The 24357-nt window shown below is 41.4% G+C and overlaps 1 pseudogene; it reads right to left on the bottom strand.

Annotated features, from left to right (window-relative positions):
- Window positions 1–22669: 22669 nt before the first annotated feature.
- On the bottom strand, window positions 22670–24000 carry LOC113199389 (aspartate aminotransferase, mitochondrial pseudogene; annotated as a pseudogene).
- Between the last annotated feature and the right edge of the window lie 357 nt (window positions 24001–24357).

The following is a 24357-nucleotide window of genomic DNA, read 5'->3' as shown; positions in this document are numbered from 1 at the left end:
TGACTGACAGTCAGGCACACACTTAGCATGGGGCTGACTTTGTCCCTGGAATTGCAGATGGCAGATACCCTTCTCCTAGCTTGAGACTGTTGGGCCTTGCTAAGCAGCTGGGTAGGCTGCCTAAACTCCCTCTTCACTGGGATCTTGAGGACGTCTGAGGTACTGTCATAGCCCAGTTCACCTGTTCCCTACTCCTTTGTGGAAACTTTTAACTGCTGATGTCCCCTGCTTTTTTAAAAACTTTTTTTTAGTTGTAGATGGATATAATATCTATTAATTTATTCCTTAATTAATTTTAATGTGGTGCTGAGGATCAAACCCAGTGCCTCACTTGTGCTAAGCAAGCATTCTACCACTGAGTCACAATCCCAGCCCCTGATGTCCCCCTTTATAATGTGTTAGGGAATCAGAGGACCAACATGCCTTTTCTCTCATCCTCTCAAGGTCTTGGGAAAACATCCCTCAACTAGAGAACAAGTGTGCGTAGCTAAGTCTGTTACCACTCAAGTATCTTCTGTTTTCCAGCTGCAAAAGTTGAATTGCTGGTGTTTCCGCTTCTCTCTTCTCCATGCATGAGTGTGTGTGTGTGTGTGTGTGTGTGTGTGTGTGTATACCTTCATCCCTCTGTATTCCTGGGGGATACTCTAGTTGGACACTAAAACCTGAGGATCCTCAGTTCCTTTTCTAAATAGCATGGTATTGGTATGTCCTGTATACATCCTCCTGTATGCTTTAAATTCTCTCTGGATTACTTATAATACCTAATATGATATAAATGTCATGTAAATAGTTTTCATACATGTAGTTTAGGGAGTAATGACAAGAAAAAAGTCTATACATGTTCAGGCAATTTTTTTACCCAATATTTTTGATACACAGTTGATTAAATCCATGGATGTGAGACCCACAAATTCCTAGAGGGTCAACTGTATAAAAAAACTCCGTGTGTGTGTGTGTGTGTGTGTGTGTGTGTGTATCTCCCAGGTAAACACACATCTTAATTGTTAAATGCTCACGAATATGGTTGGTAAATAGAAATTTCCCCGAGCCCCAAGTGTCCCCCATGGCCCCAGTTCCTTCTGTGAAATACTCCATCCCCCACTTTCAACAACCCAGTAGGGAAGGGCCTCCAGAGCCCACTCCAAATACAGGGCCAGTCCCTGATCTGGGTGGCAAATATCTCCCTGCTTTTTAATACACCCTTGCTTATGAGGGTAAGGAGCCATATTTATGTGAGTAATTTTGAAGGCCTCATCTCCAACTCAAAAAGGCTTCCTGGATGATTTTGACTGGGAGATTTATAAACCATTGACACAGAAAACAGGGCTTGGATTGAGATTCTCCTCTGCTTCTCAGGTGTGATTTTAGAAAGATCACCCCTCACTCTTTGAGTCTCATTTTCCCCATCAGTGAAACAGGAATAGGCCTCTCTTCTGCAAAGCTGTTGGGAGAATTAGAAGAGATTCCATGTGCAAGTGACCACGGGAAAAGTACTAGTTAATTTCCCTTTAGAAAGGTGGTGTAACTCCTGCAAAAGGCCACTAGGTGGCGCCATTGGCACCAATGAGGAAGAGCAGCGGCACTCAAACATTGTGCATCTGCAGCTCCTGAATCATTTTTATTTGTTTGTTTTGTCTTATTTTAAAATTATGGCTTCCCCAAGGATACAGAATCAGAATTATTGGTGTTGGCCCTACAGCATGTGCATTTTTAAATTGTCGAGTTATAATCGCATTTATTTATGGCATATGATGTGACACTTTGATTTATAATGCAAAATGATTAAATCAGACTAATAAATCTATCACCTCACATAATTATAATTTTTTGGGCTGAAAACATTTAAAATCTACTCCATTAGCAATTTTGAAATGTATAATGCGCTATTGTTCATTATAGTTACCATTTTGTACAGTAGGGCATGTGTGCTTTAACAAGTGATTTTAGTCCACCCTATAAAAATCTGAGAACCATTCAATAGCACCAAGGAAAGGATTATGGGCTTCCCTCCCTTTTCCTTCTTTGGAATGGCAGGGCCCTGCCATTAGCCTTTCCTCAATTTGGCCCAGGGCCCTCAGGCCCATTGTTGGCCTCTGTTAGAGTACATTTTCTGGTCTTGATCTTGGCTGTCTTTCCAGAGCACCACCTCTGTATGCATCCATGTACACCATCTGTGGGTGAGGAGCAATTTGACCTTAAAAGAGCTGCCTTTGGCCATAGGGTGGAGGCCTGGAGTCACCACACCCCCAAGTTGAAAGGCCACTGGATAAGTGATATACATCATAGAACATTTGATTCTCTTGGGAACACTTGTCAGAAATATTAACCAAAGGAAGATGTGTCAAGGATATGGTTGAAATAATCCAGGTTAGAGATAATGGCACCTGAACTCAGGTTTGTAGGAGGGAAGGAAAGGATTCAGGATTATGGAGGTGGAGGGGATAGTGGGAAGGTTCTAGAAAAGTCTCAGTCTTTAATTATGCTTTAAGGGCCAACCAGTAAAAGCAACAGCACCTGGAAACTTATTAGAAATGCCTGAAATCTCATCATTGCATCAATATGGATGGACCTGGAACACATTATGTTAAGTGAAATAAGTCTGGCACAGACAGATACCATATATTCTCCTGTGCATTTGTCAGCTTTCTGTCACTATAACAAAATGCTAGAAATAGGAAATTTGGGAAGCTATCTATCTTGAAGTTTTAGAGGTTCAAAGTCTAAATGACTTAGTGCAGGCTCAGTGTGGGTCACCTCTTGACTGCATCACCTCTTGGCTTATAGCAGATGGCAATAATGGGAGTCTTCAAGGAACTCATGGTCTCCTCCCCATTGCACCTAAGTCTGCTGCTAAGTTTCCCCCCTCAGTGGACTACACACAGTACCTGGTTGCTTCTGTCAGAATCCTGGGCATTCCCCTTCTTTATCCTCCAAGTCTTCTGGATTCTGCTCTCCAAATACATCTATTCTCATTCCACTTGCACCACTCTGATCCAAGAACATTATCTTGAATCAAACAAACGTCATGGCTTCAGAGTGGTGTCCCAGAATCCATTATTAATCTCTCTAATTCAGTCTGCTCACAGCAGTTAGAGGTAACATCCCCCAGTGTAAATATGTTACTACATGCTTCTATGTAAGACTCTAGCTGTGGCTTCCTATTGCTCTTAGAATAAAGCCCAAACCTGTCACCATGTCTTTAGCCCATGAGATGTCTATTCCAGCAACTTCTCCCATACCTCCTGGCCCACTCCCCCTCTTCCTGGCAACAGCCTCCCCAGCCTTCCTTTTGCATTCCAGCCAGGTCGGCTCTTTTCATTCTTGGGATTTCCTGTGTGTCCTCATACCTCCGTGGTAGGCTCCTTCCCAGCCCCCAAACCCAGAAGTTTGCTCTTTCTCAGTACACTGAGTACAATGGCCCCTCCATATCTGCAGGTTCTACATCAAAATTCAACCAACCACAGATCAAAAATATTTCAAAAAAATTTGTGGCTACACTGAACATGTACACATTTTTTCCTTGTCATTATTCCCTAAACAATATAGAATAACAGCTGTTTACATAGCATTTACATTGTGTTAAGTATTATAAGTCATCTAGAAATAATTTGAGGTATATAGGGAATTGTGTGTAAGTTATATACAAATACTATACCATTTTGTAAAAAGGACTTGAGCATCCTTGGATTTTGGTCCCCATGGTAGGTCCTGGAACCAATCTCCCAGGACATCATAACAACTATATTTCCTTCAATGGAAGGAAACTTCTCAATGGTGTACTTGCTCATCTCCCTGGTTATTGTCTTTCTCTCCCCCATCACTGTCAATTCCATGCAGTGAAGACAGTAGATGATATTTTCTCCAGGATGGCAGGTGCCATATCCTTGTATTCATGCCAGTGTTGAGTGACTGGTCAACATGTTCCAGGATCCAGAGACATTCCAGGTCCCTCTGGTTGGAGTGGTCAGGAAGAGCTTCCTAAAGGGCCTTCCTGAGATAAAGCTGGAAGGAGGGTCAGGCTTTGTGTAAGTCTAGACTATTTTAGGCAGGGATAAGAGTGAAAGATGAGACTGAAGTGTGCTTATAGGAGATGGAAGAGACTGACCTGGCTAAAGGGGGCTGTGGGTGTGACTGCAGAGTGTTAGGGATGTGAACACAGGACCTCAAATATCAGAGGAATGAGGATGGCACCAGGAAACAACCAAGTTCTCTAAGCAGAGTCCAGGTATTCCTGGATACCCTGACCATGGCCTTGATGCCTGTTCCTGACTCCAGTGCTCTGGTTCAGTCCAGAGTGTGGCTCATATTATGTCCCACCCTGGTCTAAGCTCAACTCAGCTTCTATCTTCGTCCCATTTTGTGCTGCTATAGTAGAACACCACAGAGTGAGTAATTTATAATGAACAGAAATGTATTTGAGTCACAGTTCTGTAGGCTGGGAAGTCCAAGATGGTGGGGCCTTTTTTGCTTCTGGCTATTTCATCCCACAGTTGAAGGGAGAAGAGCAAGTGATCCTATGCCTGCATGGGAAAGAGAGAAGATGAGGAAGGGGTGGGTGGAGGGGAGAGAGAAGCAAAAGGAAAAGGAAGCCAAACTTTTTTTTTTTTTTTTTAGTACTTGGGATTAAACACAGGGTTGCTCCACCACTGAGCTACATCCCCAGCCCTTTTGATTTTTTTTTTATTTTGAGACACGGTATCACTAAGTTGCCCAGGGTGGCCTTGAACTAGTGATCTTCTTGCCTCAGCTTCCAGAATCACAGGGATTACAGCACCATCACACTAGGTTCCAAACTCACTTTCATAACAAATCTATTCTCAAAATGATGAAATCTATTCCCATGATAATGACATTATCCACTCAGGAGGGCAGAGCCTTCATGACCTAACCACCTATCACAGATCCCACCTTTTAACACTGTCGCCTTGGGATTACACATGAACTTTGGGAAACACAAATTGTAGCAGCTTCACTGCTCCAACTCTCATGATCTTCCTGACTCTCAAACCTCCTTCTCCCGGAGTCAGTAATTATGACTGAGCCGATCCCAACATGGACGCATCCACCCCTTTCTTCATCAAGTCCGAAGTCAGTGGGCAGCAATCCTGGGTCACTTCCCGTCTGCTCCCTCCTGTCTGGCCCTTCTGATGCTGTAGTCATGCTCTGAACCTCAATTTCCTTGTCTTTAAAATGGGGTGAGGAACGTTTCTCTCTTACCATATGAAATGTTTTCCCTCCCTTCTCCTCTTCAGACCATGTGGACCAGTAGGGAAGGGAGGACCTGCTGAGGCTGACCTATGACCAAAAAACAGTCCCCTCCAACCTGAACTTGAACCAAGACATGCCTTTCTTCTTGCACCACAGCTGGCAAGGTGGCTGCCTTAGTCACCATCTCCCCTCAGCTCCTTCGATTCTTATCTTGAGTGCAACACAAGGCAAGGCCTCACCCTGGGGCCTAGGATACCTCTCCTCCCTCCTACTAGTTCTCCCAGCCCACCTCAGCTCTCGGCCAAAGTGGAGTGTACCAGCTGTCCATGAGCACCCACCCAAGGCTTCCCAGCAGTGACTGGTGCTGGAGGACAAGACAGGAGGGACAACCCACTCCACCCTGGCCCTCTGGCTTCTGGAAAGCCCTTGGGAATTCCAAACTCATCACTGGCCCCAGCCTAAGTTGCCTCACCCTCTCCCCAGCACCACCAGAGCTTCACCCACACACACCTTCCACTGCCCTTCAGTCTCAGTCCCAGGCACTGCCTCCTCCTCTGGGGAGCCTCCCCAGTGATCCCATCCCCCAGGAATGAATAACATGGAGCTTTATGCAAACTTCATTCATGGATTCAGTGCTTTGTGGGGAGTAGGATCTGCTCTTTTTGTCTGGCCAAGTGTCCAGTGCTTGGGGGTTGCTGTGATCACCTCTCTTGTACCCTATACACACAGAAGGTGAACCACATTGAACTCTGAGCATCTTCCCAGAAACCTCCTGCTTTCTAGATGGTATGAAGATGAGAGCAACCACACTGGTTTGTGTATGGCTAAGGAAAGGGTTTGGGAACCAGTAGAGATACACTCTAGCATTGCTCCCCGGGGAGTCAATTAGGCCTGAAATTCAGAATTTAAAAGCTTGAATGGGGTATATTGATCTACCACAGAAGTTGCTACAAATGCTGTCCGCTCCTGAGAGGACTCTGCAAGTGAGGTCCTTGATCAGGCCTGTACTCAAACATAAGGTTCTTAAGTGTTGTCCAGAGGGTGGGTTTGAGAAGACTATGGAGGGCACTGCTGTGCTCAGCGGGTGCCTCTTGTTCCTAGGCTGGGAGCCCTAGTCTCTCTCCCTCCCCTCAGCTTCAGGCTCCAGGGCACCCTCTGCTGGAAGCCTTTCATGTACCAGGGCATAGCCTGTTGAAAATTAACAGGTGGACATCTGGTCTACAGGGAAGAATCTAGCCTGGAGCTGCTCATCAGAGGTCCTTGGTCCAAGGCATGTCTTCCAAGCTCAGTGCCACTTACAGGGAATTGCCCAGGAGATCCATGGACCAGCACATATTTGAATAGTGCCTGTTAGCATGCAAGCATCTTCCAATAGCTATCATCACCCTGGCACAGGAGGTATGAGAAAACCGAAGTCAGAATTTACTATGGAGGGTCCTTCACTCACAATGGCTCACTTAGAATTTTTCGACTTTATGATGATGTGAAACAATGCACATTCAGTAGAAACTATAGTTTTGAACTTGAAGTTTTGAATTTGGATCTTTTCCCAGGCTAACCACATGCAGTATAAGTCTCTCATGATACTGGGCAGTGGCAGCGAGCCATAGCTCCTGTCAACCCCCTAATCATGAGGGAACACAACTGATAATCTACCATACACGGTGTTACTAAGCTAAGATGTTCTGTAGGATAGGTGCATCCAAAGCATGCTCAACTTACGATGGGTTTATTAGGACATAAACTTATTATAGGCTGAGGATCATCTGTGCTTAATTCTCCAGGGTTTTAATGGCAGTCCTGCCCTACTCTGCTGCTGTCCCATTGCCTCTTCTCACTGAGGAAGGTGAGAAGGGCTCCATGGAAGGACCCAGCTGGCTCAGTCCCATCCTCACATCAGCTCAGAATAGAACCAAGGCACTGACAAACTGGGCAAATAGACTAGAGACAAATAGCATGCTTAGTGGCCAGGCACAGCACCACTACCAGGTGTGGACATCCTGTTGTTGACAGTGGAAATGGGGGGTGTGCCTGGGGAGACCTGCAGGAGATATGGCAGATTTGGGCATCTTTTGATGAAGCATTTGATCTTTCTGCTTTCCAAGCATCCACCACCATGCATCAGCTCTCTCTTTTTAAAAAATTATTTATTTATTTTTTAAAAAATATTTATTTTTAGTTTTAGGTGGACACAATATCTTTATTTTATTTTTATGTGGTGCTGAGAATCGAACCCAGTACCTCATGCATGCTAAGCAAGCGTGCTACCACTTGAGCCACATCTTCAGCCCTCTGCTCTCTCTTAAGGTGAGTTTCCCTGAGGGATCTTTCCTGCTCCACTCTTAGTTGATAGAGTTCCGCTGTAAGATCACCCCTCCCAGTACCCTAGACCAGGCACAGGGCCAAGGCTTCAAAGAACTCTATTCCCTGCCAGAGTTATTGCTTCTGAGGTGAGCAGGGGTTCAACCCAACATGAAATGACACCAGTCAGCTACTTTTGTAAGGAGTATTTTCTGTAGGTTTATTAAGCCAGGCACAAGGGAGTCCAAAGTGCTGGGACTTGCCCAAGAGTGAAGCAAGCACAGAGCATGGCAGAGTCCAGGGACAAATAGAGTAGCAGAGAGATACACAGGTCTAGGGACAGGGACAGCCTCCTGACTGGCAATCCCTGGAATCTAAACACCTCATATCATTTTAGCTAACCCAAGCAATGCAGGTCCTTCATCTTAGATTTAGTTTTCACTGGGTTTCTACCCCTGGCAGGAAGAGTCCAGTGGGGCTCAAGCCCTATAGTTTGAGGCCAGATCATTATGTCCTGATGGAGCACAATCATGGGAATCCATACAGGAAGCTAAATGCAGAGGCCAAGTGGACAGAAGTGTGGCCTTGGAGATACATGTGCAAGGGCAAAAGAGCAGGGAGAGTCAGGAAACCGAACCAAAAATATGAAGGAAGTTGTGGTCGGCACCAGAGGCTCTAAGGAGAAGAGGTCGGGGAGGTCCAGGGATTCTTCACAGAATCAAGACACCCAGGCTTCTTCCTCTCCGCTAATGCCCAGATTTGTTGCCAGTAGTGGGAAGGAGAGGAGGCTGCAGTGGAATAAGGGTCAGGATGGACAAAGAGACTGGGAATAAGGCACTGATGTAATCCTGAATGAAGCAGTTTTCCTGGGGGCTGCTGGAACTGTCCACACGACAAACATGCAGACTCACCCCCCATATCTGGGAGATAGAGTACAGGATTTGGATCAGACCCAGCCCTGTCCTTACCCTTCAGGGCTCTCAATGGTAAGAGGAGGCAGTCCTTGTCTTCATACCAGCCAGCAAGTATTCTTGCCCACAGGCTCCAAGGCCTTGTCTGCCCAGAAGCTATGATCTGAATATGGTTTGAGTGTGCTCCCCAAAGGTTAACGTGCTGGAAATTTGGCTCCTACTATGGCAATCTTGAGAGGTAATGGAACCCAAGAGAAGGAGTCTAGTAGAAGGTAATTAGGTCACCTGGACACTGTCTTGGAACAGGTAAATGCTGGGCTCTCAGAGTAAGTTAGTTCTTGTGAGAGTATGTAGTTATAAAGTAAGGTCATCCCATATGATTGGTCCCTTCTTCATGCAGTTATTTCCCTTTCTGCTTCTCTGCCATACTGTAACATAGCCAGGTGGACTGTCACCAGAATCCAAACAGATAAGGCCATCTGATCTTGGACTTTTTTCCTAACCTCCAAAACTCTGAGCTAAATAAACCTCTTTTCTTTATCAAGTACCAAGCCTCAGATATTCTGTCACAACAACACAAAATGAACTAATACATCAGACCTGTGCAGGAGCTGGTAATGATAAGAGTCAATTTCCACTCCTTCTGCTACAGAAAGGAATAAATCTCTGACTCAAGGGAGACCCAGTCTAGGGACAAGTGTGGAGACCTTGAAATGTGAAATATCATGAGCCTGGTTGTGGAAATACCTGGTTGTGGGATCTTGAGTTGGACAGGATGCTTAGCATAGGCTTGTGACTTCTAGCTCACTTCTAAAGCTTGCCTAAGCTTATCATTAATTTCTCAGGCCAGTATAGGATATAAAGGGGACCCTCAAGGGAATTGGGCTGCAGGTGCCCCTGGCAACCATCTCTACCAACATGCAGGCACCTGCTTTGAAGTTTATTTGAGTGGTGCCAGCTTATCAGATAACTGACAACAACTCTTAACAAACATTGCTTCAAACTGGAGGAGAGAAGGAAGGTTTGTGAAGCTGATAGCATTGGGATCAATTCCCAGATAACTCCTCCCCAGGTGCCTCATAGACCCTTCCACTAGCTGACCGAGTAGCCAGGACATTAGGTCATAGCTTCCAGTAGGAAATGCCCCAGAGTGATGGAAAAAATGACTACAAACTTGGTGACTTAGAACAACATGAATTTATTCTCTTACTGTTATGGAGGTAGAAGTCCCAAGTCAGTTTCAAAAGGCTAGACTTAAGGTGTCAGCAGGACTGATCCCTTCTGGAGACTCTAGGGGAGAAGCTACTCCTGGCCTCTTCTAGTTCCTGTGGCTGTTGGTATTCCCTGGTTTATGGCCACATCATTGCAATGTTTACTTCTGTGGTCACATCACCTCCTTCTCTTCTGTATAATCTCCCGCTGTCCCCTTCTTAAAGGACACTTGTGATTGCATTTAGGATTTACTTAGATGATCCAGGATAATCTCCCTATCTCAAGATCCTTAATTTAATCATGTCTGCAAAGTAACTTTATGCCACAAAAGCAGTATTTATTTTTATTAAGGTCCAGGGATCAGGTCCTCAGTAAATCTGGGGACCATTACTTTACCAACCACATTCCTTTCCTGGGCCTCAAGATTGAGTACCCCTCATCAAAAGTGTTATTCATGATTGGGCTTCTGGGAAAAGATGGCTCCTGGGATGGGATCTGCAGCCCTCTAGTGATAGTGACCAGGGTCTCCACACCAGGAAGCCTGAGGAGCCAAAGAGCTCTGTGGACAATCACCATGGCTGGTCTGTGCTCTGCCCAGATGCTATAGCTGTGGCTAAGCCTGGGCTTTGAGGACTCCAGACAAGTGGCTTGTTTCCATCCCTAATCACTGCCTCAACTACACTCACTTCTACCCATTGCTCAGTCACATGATCTGAATGTTTACCAACCACGTACAAGGCACGAGGCTTCCATATAGGCACACTCCGGAAACAGTAGTGACTAACCCAGACAAATGCTCTGGCTCCATGGAACTTATATTCTAGTGGAGGATTTGTACTTACCCATGAACAAGTACACAAATGTTAACATCTTATTAATTGGGAGGCTATTTGAGCTGAGAAACTCTAGTGCCTTGGCTTCCCATGTAATCAAATAGTAAATCTACTCAGAGTGAGCAATGATAGCCCATGAAAATAAAGCTTAACCTTGACTAATCAGGAAACTGCCAACTAATCTCTAACTAGGGACTCTATCAATCAGATAGAGTCAAACAACTCCTAACTACAGACTTTACCAATTAGAAATGGCAAGCTAATCTCTAACTAGGGATTTCCCACTTTAACACGTTCAAATAATTTCTCTTTTTTTCTGCCAACTCTTTCCAAAGTTTTCCCCTCAAACCACCTCAGTACTGAACCATTATGGTCCGGAGCTGCTTGATTTGTGAATTGCTAAATGCTCAGATCAACGCATTACCATTTTGATGTGCCTAAGTTTATCTTTTAACACAAGAAAAAATTTGATAGCCAGATGGTGGTCACTGCCAGGGAGAAACAAAAGGCTGACTTGGTGAACAGTGAAGGGCCTCACTTTTATAAGGAGGCCACAGAGGGTCTCAGGAAGGGGATATTTGAACAGATACGTGGAGGAAGCAAGAGGGGAAGGCAATGCAGCTATTTGAGGTAAAAAAATAAATAAATAATTTTAAAAAACCTCCCAGAGGGAAGACCAATTACAAATTTAGAGGCTCTGAAATGGGATTATGCTCAGCTACATCCTTATGAGCCAACACCCACCAGGCAGAGAAATAGGTCCTCCATACCTGCTGGCTTAACTAGCGTCCATCCCTGGTCACAGGGATTGATTTTTAGGGGTGGAAGGACTTCCACTCAAGTCAGGTACTGGGTGCTCTTTTAAGTTCTTATGAAGGGAAGCCACTTGCTCTTTGGTCCTTGAGCTGAGGCTGTCATTTTCCACCCAAGGAGTAACTTGTGTCTAAGTGAATGAATCCAACATATATTTGGAAAGTAATGGAGAGCAAAGGGAGGAGTGCTGGCTTTCCCATCACTGATTCCAGTTGTCCTTAAGGCCGTCTCTTCCCGGCCCTTCATATGTGTCCTGCAGTTAATTCAAATTAGCTTTTGAATTGCTTACTTTTTTAATCTTTTATATATTACTAATGTTTGGCTATCTTAATTTTTTTTTTTGGTGGGAGGAGGGCAGGGGATGGAGGAGCTGGAAGAGACTTTCTTGGTTTCAGCCCATTCTTAGAGATTAGAAAAGGCTCAGCCAGAAGCATGTCTTCGATATGCACACTAACCAGAGCTCTGCTTCCTCTATCTGGCCTGCGCACCCCAGGCAGCAATATTCCTCTGCCTTAATCATCCCAGCCTTTGGAGCAGAGATGCTCAATGCTAAGTGTCTCCTAGAGCTCAGTGCAAAATTCAAGAAGTGCTTTGAAACTCCAAATCAGAGTAGATCACTCATAGAATGGAGTTGATGCAACCTTTTAGAGAAAAGCATGCAAATGTGGCAAAAACTTTAAAAAGGGTCTACCATTGGCCCAATGCTTCCACTTCCAGGAATCTACTCTTTGAAGGAAATGCTAATTTTTAAAAAGGGCTGAAAGTGTAGCTCAATGGTAGAGCACTTGCCTACCATGCATGAAGCCCTGAGTTCAATCCCAGCACCAAAAATAAAATAAAATAAATAAACATAAAGAAACCCTAAATTTTCTGCCTAGAAGTGCTCTTCCCAGTATTCCTCATTTTAATTTTAATACTGTTCATTAAGCTGTGCATGCATACAATGAAAAGACTTAAGAAACTGCAAGAATCATATCAAGAACAGCAGTCCCTTCATTTCCTATTCAATTCTTTTGGAATGAACATTCATGTCTTTAAACAGCATGCTTATATTGCTATGTCTTGACTGTTTTCTTTTAAGATTCATTTGTTGTGTTTCCACAATGTAAGATGAAAATATAGCTTTTTACTTCCCCCTCCATCCCCAACCCCCACATCTACTTTTTTTCCCCATATCCACTTTTTTTCCCCACATCCACTTTTAATCCCTCATCTCTCCACTTTTATTGTCATTTTAGTTAGATTGCTGTTCAGGAATAATATCAGAGTGACTATGTCAATGCTATTCACAGCTGAACCATGTGGTACCATAATTACTTTTCCTTTCCTAGAACAGCTTTTTGTTAGCACTAGAGGTAATGACTATCATCTATTTCTGTAAGTACTTATCACTAATTTTATCCTCAAACCTTCCCCATTAGATAAATGTACTTTGGATTGTGTAAAAACACATTAGATGTCTTTGTGGCTTAAACTTCTCGATGAACTCTTCTCCCAGAGGTTCCTGATATGTTCCAGTCTGGAAGGGCAGCCCTTGTGATATATGGCTTTCACCACGGACCTCCCTTCACCATCACTTCAGGGATCTCCTCTGCCTCTCTCCTAAGTCAGGGTCTCTTTTTCCTGAACCCCAAGCATTCCTCTTTTCTGAGTCTCTTCCTTATATTACAAGCACATTCTATAATAGTTTCTAGAAGTCAAAAGCATGAGAGATAATTATTTTGATAACTTGTATGTCTTCAAATGTCTTTAATCTACCTTTATATGTGGCTAGTGGCTTTCCTGAATATAGATATCTAAGTTGGAAGCATATTTTCCCCTTATTCTAAAGATGTCTGTTTTCTTCCAGAGATACTATTGAGACATATGAAGCATTATCATTGATAATTTTTTAACCTTTATTTATTTTATTATTATTATTAATTTATTTTTTTCAAATTTTTTTTAGTTTATAGGTGGACACAATATTTTTATTTTATTTTTAATGTGGTGCCGAGGATGGAACCCAGTGCCTCTCATGTGCTAGGCAAGCACTCTACTGCTGAGCTACAACCCCAGCCCCTCATTGATGATTTTTAAGGGAGCCTGTTTTTTGTTGGTTTCTTTGTTGTTGTTGTTGTTTTTCCTTTCTATCTGGAGCTTTTAAAATACATGCTTTTTTTGGTGTGCTAAAGTTTTATATTCATGCCCTTTGGTGCTAGTATATTTTCCTCTATTGTGCGGAGCATTCGTCATGAGGAGCATATTCTTTTCATTCTGGATGTTCTAGAGGCTTTTTTTTTCTGGGCTACTTATAGAATGATTGTTGTTGTGTTATTATATCTGTCTTTTTTTGCATTCTTTATTCTCTCTGAAAACTCTATTCTTCATGTTAGACTTCTTGGGAAGGGTCATAAATTTTAAATATTTGTTTCCCTCATATTTTCCATCTCTTTGTTAAATTTTGTATTCTGGAATCATATTTCCATTGTCTAAAAGCAATTTTTCTCTGAATGGTTTCACATTATTTTAAAATATAAAGTTCTGTTCTTGGATCAAGGATTCGGTGTCTCTCTGGGGATATTAATACTAGGTTTCCATGCCTTTCCATGCATGTTTTCTGACTCCTTTAAGTTATTTGTTGACTTGCTTACTTGTTAGTTTTGTTCTCTGGACTTAATGTAAAAAGCTTTTCTCATATAAATGATAATCCCTGATTACTCATTTATATTTAATGGGGAAAAGAAGAATAAGGATTTTTAGATTCTTTCATGACAGAGAAATAAGTATTGGATTTACCCTTCTGTCTTAGACAACAATAACACTGTGGAAAATATATTCAGAAATACTACAAAGAAATGATTTCAAGAGAAGAGAAACACATGTGGTTTCATTCCAGCTCTCTGCCTAGGGGCACTTTTCAAACAACAAAATGTTTGAAATATCATGCATTCGTCTTATTGAGTAGAAGAAATGGAGATTACAGTTTAGAGTGCTGCAACAGCTAGAATTTGTGAAGCACAATCACATATAGGACGGAATAGTGTAAAGAAGACACTTAGAAATCTGCATAGTGGTTCCCTTTAGTCTTTGGCCAAGTGTTAGATTGCAGTGCTTAGATAAGACCTTATGAGGCAAATCAGAGAAAAGCTACCTAGAGACTGAGCTGAATTGAAATTCCTGAGGTCAGTTTTAGAAGAAACTGCAGTTCCAAACAGCCAAACTAGAAAGTTACTGAATGTAAAATATTCAGATAAGATAACCATAAAATAAAACAAAACATAGCACTTTTAAATGAAACCACATAATCTCGTCCCACAATGATGTTGCATAATAATGCCTAACATATTATTATTAGACATAAAAAATAATGGAAAGTCCCAGAGATGACCAAGATGCTGGAATTGGTTTTTAGACAGCTACCACAAGAAATTCAAGGAATTGAAGGATTATATGAAAAAAAAAATAGAAAAAAGAACAATTTAAATTAGAAGGAAAGGAGGTCATTGCTGACTGCAGAAACCAATAAAATGGCAAATTACATACACAGCAGAGGAAATCAATAAATCCAAAGATGGTCCTTTGGTGAAGGAGTCAACCAGAATGGCCAAATGTGGGAACATTTGAGCAACAAAATAAATAATGGATTTTAAACTGTATGATAAAATAAGTAGCCATTGACCCTTATTGATATACATATTTAAATAGATTATTAAGTGGAGGAGAAAGAAAATATTTTATAGTAGAATTCTAATTCATAATGTAGAAAGAATGTTGGAAAAAGAAAATCACTACTTGGAAAGTACAACTATAACAAGCATTGCAGGTAAGAGCCATTAATGAATACTAAAAATTCATAATCTCAAAATATTCCTCCATAAAATTCCTATTAATTACAAAGGAGAAAGTAGTAGCTTTCTAATGGAGAAGGCTGGCAGAGACCACCTTAACCAAATGATCAAGGTTAACATTAGCAGTAACCCTGATAAATGCACTGGGGAAAGCATAGCACATGTACACTATAAACAACAATACATTGCTGAGTGACATTTTAATAAATGGAAAGATATACCTTGTTCATTGATAGGAAGATTCAATAATTTTAAAATGTCAATTTCCCCCAAGTTGATCCATTTAATCAGATATCACACTAAAATACACACATGGCAAAAAAGCAAAGAAACAAATGCTCAGTAACTTTAGTCATAAGGAAAATGTAAGTTAAAACCAGTAAGAGATGCCACTATTCCCTGTTAGCATGGTATGTTGTAAGGCCCAGAATTCCACGTGCTTCCTTGACATCTTTGAGCCTCACAGGGCCCCAAAGACCAAGAGTTCCCCTGCCAGTTATGCTGCCATCCAGAATGGAAGGATTCCCAACCAGAGGGTTTCCTATCAGGGGAACAGCTACATCCCACCTGGTCTTCAACCTAATGCTTTTCATTTCCCTATTGGCTCACAAAATTATTCAAATAAACTAATCACTTCCTCCCACAGGAACTAATGTTCACTTCACCCTCTTGTCACTGTAAAGCTTGCCTCTCCTAGACCCTGTTGTTTCATTCTTCTCCTGAGTGCAACTCTTATGTGGCCCTGCAGGATATACATTGTCCCCTTCACCTGGGTTGTATATGTGAATAATAAACTGCTATTAATCTTGTCTATTCAGTGTCAGATATTGAGTTTTCAGTCATCACACACTATGTAGGAATCTCATCCTCACCAACTGGATGAATGGGGGCAAAATCATGATAAATGACTAAAATTTAAAAAGACTGACCATACCAAGTATTGACAAAGAAGTATGTGGAGACACTGAAACTCTCAACACCGTTAGTAGAAATATTAAGTGATACATCAATTTTGAAAAACAATTTGGCATTTTATAAAAAAGTAAAATATGTGTGGCATCACTGAAAAAGGTGGAGTAGGGCACTCTAGGGGCCCTTATTCCCCATAAAAATTGAAAAAGCTTGTTAAAAATGGTCGGAGGCAACTTTATAAGTACTCTAGAAGATAGTCAAAGACTTACAGCAACTAGTAAATGTTTAACTGGAAGAAAGACTGCTGAAACATGATAGGAGAGCCTTGTGTCAGTTAACTCCAGCAGCAGTTTCAAAAGTGACAGTCCACATTCTCAGGGTGGACCAAACTGGACATTCTTCCTAAGGATTTGTGTTTGCTTTGGCCCATATGAGGGTTTCCTGAAGGAATGCAAGAAACCAATGCAAGGGGCTTGTCTTTGGGACTCTCGGGCATGAGGTAACTATAGAGAATATTTCTAAAACATGATGGAAGGCAATTGAACAAACTACTGCTACAGAAGGAGGAGAAAGGAGGAGGATAATATTTGGTGCAAACAATAGGCATGGTAATAATTTGGGAGAAAAGTTTTGGGGGATAAAGGATTTGAGAAGCTCTAAGGTATGAAACTTAATCTAAAAAATCATGTATGCTGAAGGAAGGAAGGATTCATGAGCGCTCTCTCTCTCTCTCTCTCTCTCTCTCTCTCTCACACACACACACACACACACACACATACACCCCTAAACTTTTGCCATTTGCTGACTTTCAGTCATCATACTAGCAGAAAGTGAAGGCTAAGGCAGAGTTGTAAATGGCCTAGCTAAGCACGGAAGGAGTGTCCAAACAAAATCTGCAAAAGAGTAAAATTAAAGCTAGCAGTAGAAATAAAGATTAGAATGGAGATAAATGAATATAATAGAGAATGCAAAGACAATATGAAAAAGTAAAACCAACAGGTAATTCTTCAAAAAAAAGTTTACACAATTCATAAAGCTTTAGCTAAATTGACTAAAAGCAATATAAGATTGAAATTATTAAAATTATAAATGAAAGTAAGAACATTATTACTGAGATTACAGAAACTGAAAATATTATAAGTGGATACTATGTATACTAATAAATTAGATGGACAAATTACTAGAAAACAAAAATCTGTCTTAAGAAATAAAAAAATCTGAATAGACCTAAAACAAGTTAAGATTGAATTAGTAATCAAAAACTTCCCAATAAAGAAAAGTCCAGGACTAGGTGGCTTCACTGGTCCTACCAATCGTTTAAGGAAGAATTAACATCAACCCTTCTCAAAGTCCTTCAAAAACTGTAAGAAGACAAAACACATCATAACTCATTGTATCAGGCCATCATTACCCTGATACCAAAGCGAGATGAGTCTTTAAGAAAAAAAAATTGTACACCAACATCTGTTATGAATATAAATGTGAAATTCTTAACAAAATATTATCAAACCAAATCAAACAGAATGTTAAAAAGATTATATGTCATAACCAAGTAGAATTTATCCCAGAAATGAATGGATGGGTCATCATATAAAAATTAAACAACATAATACACCACATTAGTAGAAGACAAACAGTAATCTCTGTTGATGAAGAAAAAGTTTTGATAAAAATGTAACACACTTTTGTGATAAAAATGCTGACCACACCATGAAAAAAATAGTAGAAATAGGTTGAAACTTTCTTGACATAATGAAAAATCAGAAATGGAGAATTTGCAGTTAACAGGTTTGGTGAAAGACCAAATGTGTTTCCCCTAAGATCAAAAACAAGATAAGGATGTTTGTTTTTGTACCTTCTAGTAAACATTTTACTGGAAGTTGTGGTTGGAGAATGATGTAAGAAAAAGAACTGAAAGACATCCAGGAGTAAAAGGAGTTAAATTATCTCTATTCACAGATAACATGATCTTAAATGTAGAAAGTTATAAAGCATCAAGGAAAAAACTACTAGAACTCAAAAAACAGTTCAGAATCCAGGCACAGTGTTGTATGTGACTGTAGTCCCAGCTAGTTGGAGACTGAAGTGGGAGGATCCCTTCAGCCCAAGAATTTGAGATCAGCCTGGGCAAATTAGTGAACACCTATCTCAAAGGGCAGAATTGAGAAAAGTATGAGGATAAAAAATCAACACACAGAAGTCAGTTGCATTTCTATATCATGAGCAATCCAAAAGGAAATGAAGAAAATAATTTTATTTGTAGTAGGAATAAATTTAACTTGTATTCTGAAAACTATAAAACATTGCTGAAAAATTTAAAGAAGTCATAAAGAGAGGGTCATATGTGTTCATGAGTTGGAAGACTTAATAAAAATGATCTACAGATTTAATATAAATCCTATCAAAATCACATTTTTTTTGCACAAAAAGAAAAACCAACTTAAAGCTCAAAGGAATTTTAAAGAGACCATAAATAACAAAAACAGTCTTGAAAAAGTATAACAAAGTCAGAGGACTTATACTTCTCAATACCAACACTAACTGTAAAACTACAGTGAGCAAGGGAATATAGTACTGGGGCAGATAGATATATAGATCAATTGAATAGAACTAAAGGTCTAAAATAAACCTATACATCAGGGTCAATGATTTTCAACAAGGTGCCCAAATCATTCAATGTGAGAACACTCTTTTTAACAAATGGTGCTAGATCAACTGGATGTTCATGTGCAAAAGAATGAATTCAGAGCTTTACCTCACACCATATACAAAAGTTAACTCAAAATTAATCAAACCTAAATGTAACGACCCAAACTATAAAATTCTTAGAAGAAAACACTGGTTCAGATTTTCATGACATTATCAATGGATTCTTAGAAACGACCAAAAGCATTTGCAATAAGAGGAAAAACAAATTGTACTTAATGAAGATTAATGCCTTGTTGCATCAAAGGACATTATCAAAAAGTGAAAAGACAATTCACTGAATGGGAGAAAGTATTTGCAAATCATATATCTGAGATGGATCTAGTATTTGGGCTAAATAAAGAACTCATAAGTCAACAACAAAGGCCACTCAATTAAAAAACAAAGAACTGGAATGTATATATTTTCAAAGGAGATATACAAAGGGTCAACAAGCACATGAAAAGATATCCTTAACCATTAGGGAAATGCAAATCAAAACCACAATGAGATACCACTTCACACTCACTAGGGTGGCAATACTAACAATAGCAGCAGCAGCAGCCGTGGAAAATAACAAATGTTGATAATGATACAGAGAAATTGGAACCTTTGCACATTGCTGGTGGGAATGTAAAATGAGAGGTCACTGTGCAAAATAGTTTGGCAGTTCCTTGATAAGTTAAACATAGAATTATCATCTGACCCAGCAATTCTACTCCTAGGTATGTATACCCAAAAGAATTGAAAATAGGCAAACCATAACTTGTACATAAATGTTCATAGCAGCATTAATCATGATAGCCCAAACAATCCAAATGTTTTTCAATACTTAGAAAAGCAAAAGGTCGTGTATAAATACAGTAGAATATGATTTGGCCATAAAAAGGAATGAAGTGCTAGCACATACTACCACTTGGGTAAATCTGGAAAACACTATTCTAAGTAGAAGTCAGATACAAAGAGCATCATATTCTATGATTCCATTTATATAAAATATCCAGAACAGACAAATGCATAGAGAAGGAAAGCAGATAGTTGCCTGGGGTTGTGGAGAGAGAAAGATGGGGAGAGACTGCTTAATGGGTATGAGGTTTTCATTTAATATGATGAACAAGCTTAGGAATTATATGGTTGAACAAACATTGTGAATATACTAAGTGCCACTGAAATATATGCTTTAAGTGTTAAGCTTTGTTATTTGTATTTCACCACAGCAAAAAGAAAAAGGAAAAAAGAAGCATTATACCATATGATACATCCATTTTTATATTCCATGGACTGGATTCAACTTCTGGTTCCTTCACTTCTTTGTGGGAACCTGGGCACATCCTGTCTCTGTCTCTTTTCTGAGCATTCTCTCTGAGGGATCTAGTGGAGTGGACTAAGCACCTGCTTGGGAAGAGAAAGCTCCATCAGCCTTTAGGGACATAATACAATGTAACTTGAGGAACCAGCATTCTGAGGGTGGGATTTGGAATCAGATCTTGGGGCTGGAAGTTCAGTCACCTGTTCAAGCCTGTAAGTGTTCAGCCTCAGTTTCCTGTACAGTAAGTGTCTAGAGACATCAGGGAAAAAGGAAAACAAAGAGAACTGGTGAAGGACTGGTTCTTTTTTTATATATACACATTTTTTTAATATTTAGTTTTTAGTTATAGTTGGACACAATACCTTCGTTTTTAAAAATTTATTTATATGTGGTGCTGAGGATCGAACCCAGGGCCTCAGACGTGCTAGGCAAATGCTCTACCACTGAGCCACAACCCCAGCCCAGGACTGGTTCTTTGTGTCCCTGGTTTTCTTCATTACCTGCTCCCAAGATTCTGGCCCCAACACCTGATCCAGGTTAGTATCAATTTTACACCTAAAAGCCAAGAAAATCTTCATGAAATTATCAATCCCTTGGAACTGCAGCTTCCTCATTTGTAAAATGGGAATAATAATACATTCACCATAGACTATGGAGAAGAAATAGTGAAGAGTTTATACTGTGCCTCATTCCACATTTGAGGCAGCAACATAAGTATATAAGGAACACAGTACCAATAAATCTCCTAAATCTTTTCAGTTCTGTTCCATCTCTCTTCCACAGCCCTTCCTTCCATACCTTCCATCATGACCACATCCTTCCCCACCCGAGGTTTCAGGAAAATGTCTGACAATCCCATCCTATTGGGAGAAGTCTGTGTGTTATGTGTATTACACCAAAAAAAAAAAAATACACATCATACCATATGATGAAGCCTTTCATACTCAATATTCTGGATTCGATTTGTAAGCACAGGGCCCCAAGACTGGCAAAGAAAAATGGGGTGACCAAGACCTCCCCAGGCTTCTAAAAGCGCAAATTTGCTCCAGTGTGAGGCTGGTTGGGTTTCTAAGTTTTCACTTTACTTCCACCCAGTTTGCACACGTGGCCATAGCAGTATGGTACCAGCTTGAAATTTTGCAAAAAGCATGAAAACACCCCCTACACCAACTCCCCCTCCCCGCCCCAAACCTGCTTCCTGGAAGACCTACCCTCACATTTCCAGACTGCTGGCAGGGGCCCCAAGCACACATGCCTTCTCGTGGCTGTAATCACAACGCACATCCCAGCTTCTAGTTCAAGCTTCCAAGTTGCAACATAGTCCTAGGAACTTTGCTTTCTAATACCATCAAGCCAAAACACGTAACTCACAGAGCCGCGCCCTTGCAGTGAGAGGTTTTCCCCTTCTTTCAAATTATTGCATCCGAGTAAATTCCCAGCAGTCAGATTCTTAAGCTAGAAAATATGAATATTTTTATGGTTTGGGATGCTTATTGCCAAATCATTTCCCCATGTGCTTTTATATTTTGGCTATCAATAAGTGAATATATTTGTTTCACTACGGCATTACTGGCCTTGATTTTTATCCTTAACTTTTGGAAATTTTTGCAAATATTTTTACTCTTTTGTTTTTATAAATTAAAAACAATTGCTTGTCAAATATTCTCTTTTTTTGATCTACAGTAATTTTATTGTAACAGAGAAACCAAGCTGTAGTAAGTCTACATGATTAGAGCAGATGGTGGTTATCGTTCCAAGAGTGAAGCCTAAGCCTGGCTGGCAGCACACAAACCCCAGACTATCTCCTTTCTGATCCTAACCTGTGTTGCCTGACTCATGATGTGAGGTTAGTGGCTGCACAACCACAAGGAAAGAAGGAAAAGGTCCAGCCGGCAGAGGCAGCACCCCAGGAGGAGACAATTACACAGTCACTGATGAGGATGCCGGCATAAAGTGCAGTCACCTACCCTCCACTATTCTTCACCAAGAAAGAGGGTATGGCATGAGCAAAAAATTATGTTCTCTGTTCTTAAATAGATCCTGATACGATGGGGTTCATGGTTAATCAAGCAATAGAATGGGATGGAAATCTAGGCTAGTTATAGATCTTTGTGTTAAATAAAAGAACAGCAATGGTAAGAAGAGACAGACATTTCCTTATTTTCTTAAATAAGACAGGAAACAACATCTATTATTTTTCTTGCTGCAGTGGCAACAGACTCATTGGTTTTTGTAAAGCACAATTTGTGCAATATGGTCTGTTGATAGGATGCTCCACCATGGGGGGACAAATGTGAGGTGGACTGTCAATGACACAACTCAGCCTATAGCATGAGCTATGTCTCAAGCTGGATCTGCAGAGGAACCCCTTTTCTACCACACAGTGCTTCATTAAAGCTTCTGAAATATTGCAACATCTGACAAGTTTTTGGTGCTGTGACTTTCTTATACATGTAAACTTTTTCAATAAAGTTGGAGATAAAAGGATGATGGGGGAGTTTGGTTTAAAGCCACAGAGTTCCAGACACCAGCCATGGATGCCTCTGCCCTATCTTACTACATGTTGTTTTCTGAGAAACACATCCAATCACTAAGTGTTATGCACTAAGTGTTATGCACCCTTCCTCATCCTGCATGTGGATGTGGCCGACGACAGAAAGGTTGTCTCTGTTCTCTCACCAGGAAATTACTTGGTGACCTGGTGGATGGCATGGGCAAGGTAGGCCACGTTGTTGGAGGTGACCCCTGCCACAGAGATGCGGCCATCCTTTGTCATGTAGATGGAGAACTCCTTGGTCAGTCGCTCTACCTGTTCAGGCTTTAGGCCTGTGAAACAAAACATGCCGATCTGGTTGGTGATGTGCTGCCAGTTGTGGGAGGATACCTCCTTCTTGAGGTTAGAGACTAGTTGGGTCCTCATGCTAATGATGCAGTCCGCCATGCCTTTCACTTCCTGCAACCACTGCTTTCGCAAATCTGGGGAAGTCAGGATGGTAGAGGCGATCCGATCCGGGACCCGTTGAGAGGAGGGTTGGAATACAAGGGGCGAATCGCAATCTTCAGCTGTGACTCCACCCTTTTGGCTTCATCAGCGTCTTTGCAGACTATGGTGAAGGCTCCCACGCGCTCGCCATATAAGCCCATGTTCTCGGCAATATGATTGGCAGAGACAAACATTAATGCCCTGTTTGATGAAGTGGCGCACAGCCCAGGCATCCTTGTTACCATCACCACTGGCAAAGCCTTGGTAGGCCACGTCAAAGAATGCAAAGAGATTCTTTTTCTTTACCACAGATGCTATTTCCTTCCACTGCTCAGGACGAGGGTCCACTCCTGTGGGATTGTGGGCACAGGCATGCAGGAGAAGAACACTCTGCTCTGGCATTTTCGTAATGTCTTCTATGGCGCCTGTGAAGTCAAAATCACAAGTCTTTGGGTCATAGTACAGATAACCCTGTAGCTTCAGGCCAGCATCCCTGAAAATGGGTGGGTGATTTCCCCAGGGCGGTTTGGGTAGAAAGACATCTCCGCTGAACTTAAAAAAATCTTTCCATAAAATTGGCTCCAACCCTTAAGGCGCCAGTTCCAGAAATGGTCTGCACGGTGACAAACCAGCCATTTTTCAACACCTCACTGTTCTCACCCAGGACTAGTTCTGCAGATGCCTTACAAAATTCAGCCAGTCCACCAATGGGCAGGTATTCCTTGTCCAAATTTTTTGCAGCAATCTGGGCCTCTGCCTTGCGGACTCCAGGGAGCACATAAGGCTTTCCATTATCATCTCGGTAGGCACCAACTCCCAGGTTCATCTTTTTGCTGTTGGTGTCTCTCTTGTAGGCTTCAGTCACTCCCAGGATGGGATCTGGGGGTCCCATTTCTACATGGGCCCACCAAGAGCTGGCTCTGGCAAAGGCTGCGGCGGCAAGGCCCTGGTGGAAGGTGCCAGCGGCCCCGGAGAGGATGAGGCCTGAGTGCATCAAGGCCATGGTGGATGGCAAGAGGGCAGTAGACAGCGCAAGACAGAGCGGAGGGCAAGTGGCCGCAGACACAGAGGAGCGGGCTCCTGAACCTCAAATATTCTTATAAACAGGTCACTGATAAGCAGATATCCTACACAAAATAACCAATTTTTCAGTCTGCCATCATAATACTCTCCAAAAAAAGGGGGGGGGGGAATCCTATCTTACTCCTACATATACCCTAAGGACATTCTTCCACATCATCATAATGCCATTATGACACTAAATGACCAAGAAGTCTTTGGTGTCATCTAAGCCCCATCTATAGTCATGTTACGGTTATCTCAAAAATAAATCTTTTGGTGTATTCTGCTCAGATAGGAT

The sequence above is a fragment of the Urocitellus parryii genome, chromosome 1 (genome assembly GCF_045843805.1).
Source record: "Urocitellus parryii isolate mUroPar1 chromosome 1, mUroPar1.hap1, whole genome shotgun sequence".
NCBI classification, from domain to species: Eukaryota; Metazoa; Chordata; class Mammalia; order Rodentia; family Sciuridae; genus Urocitellus; species Urocitellus parryii.
This window is presented reverse-complemented; position numbering and strand designations above follow the sequence as displayed.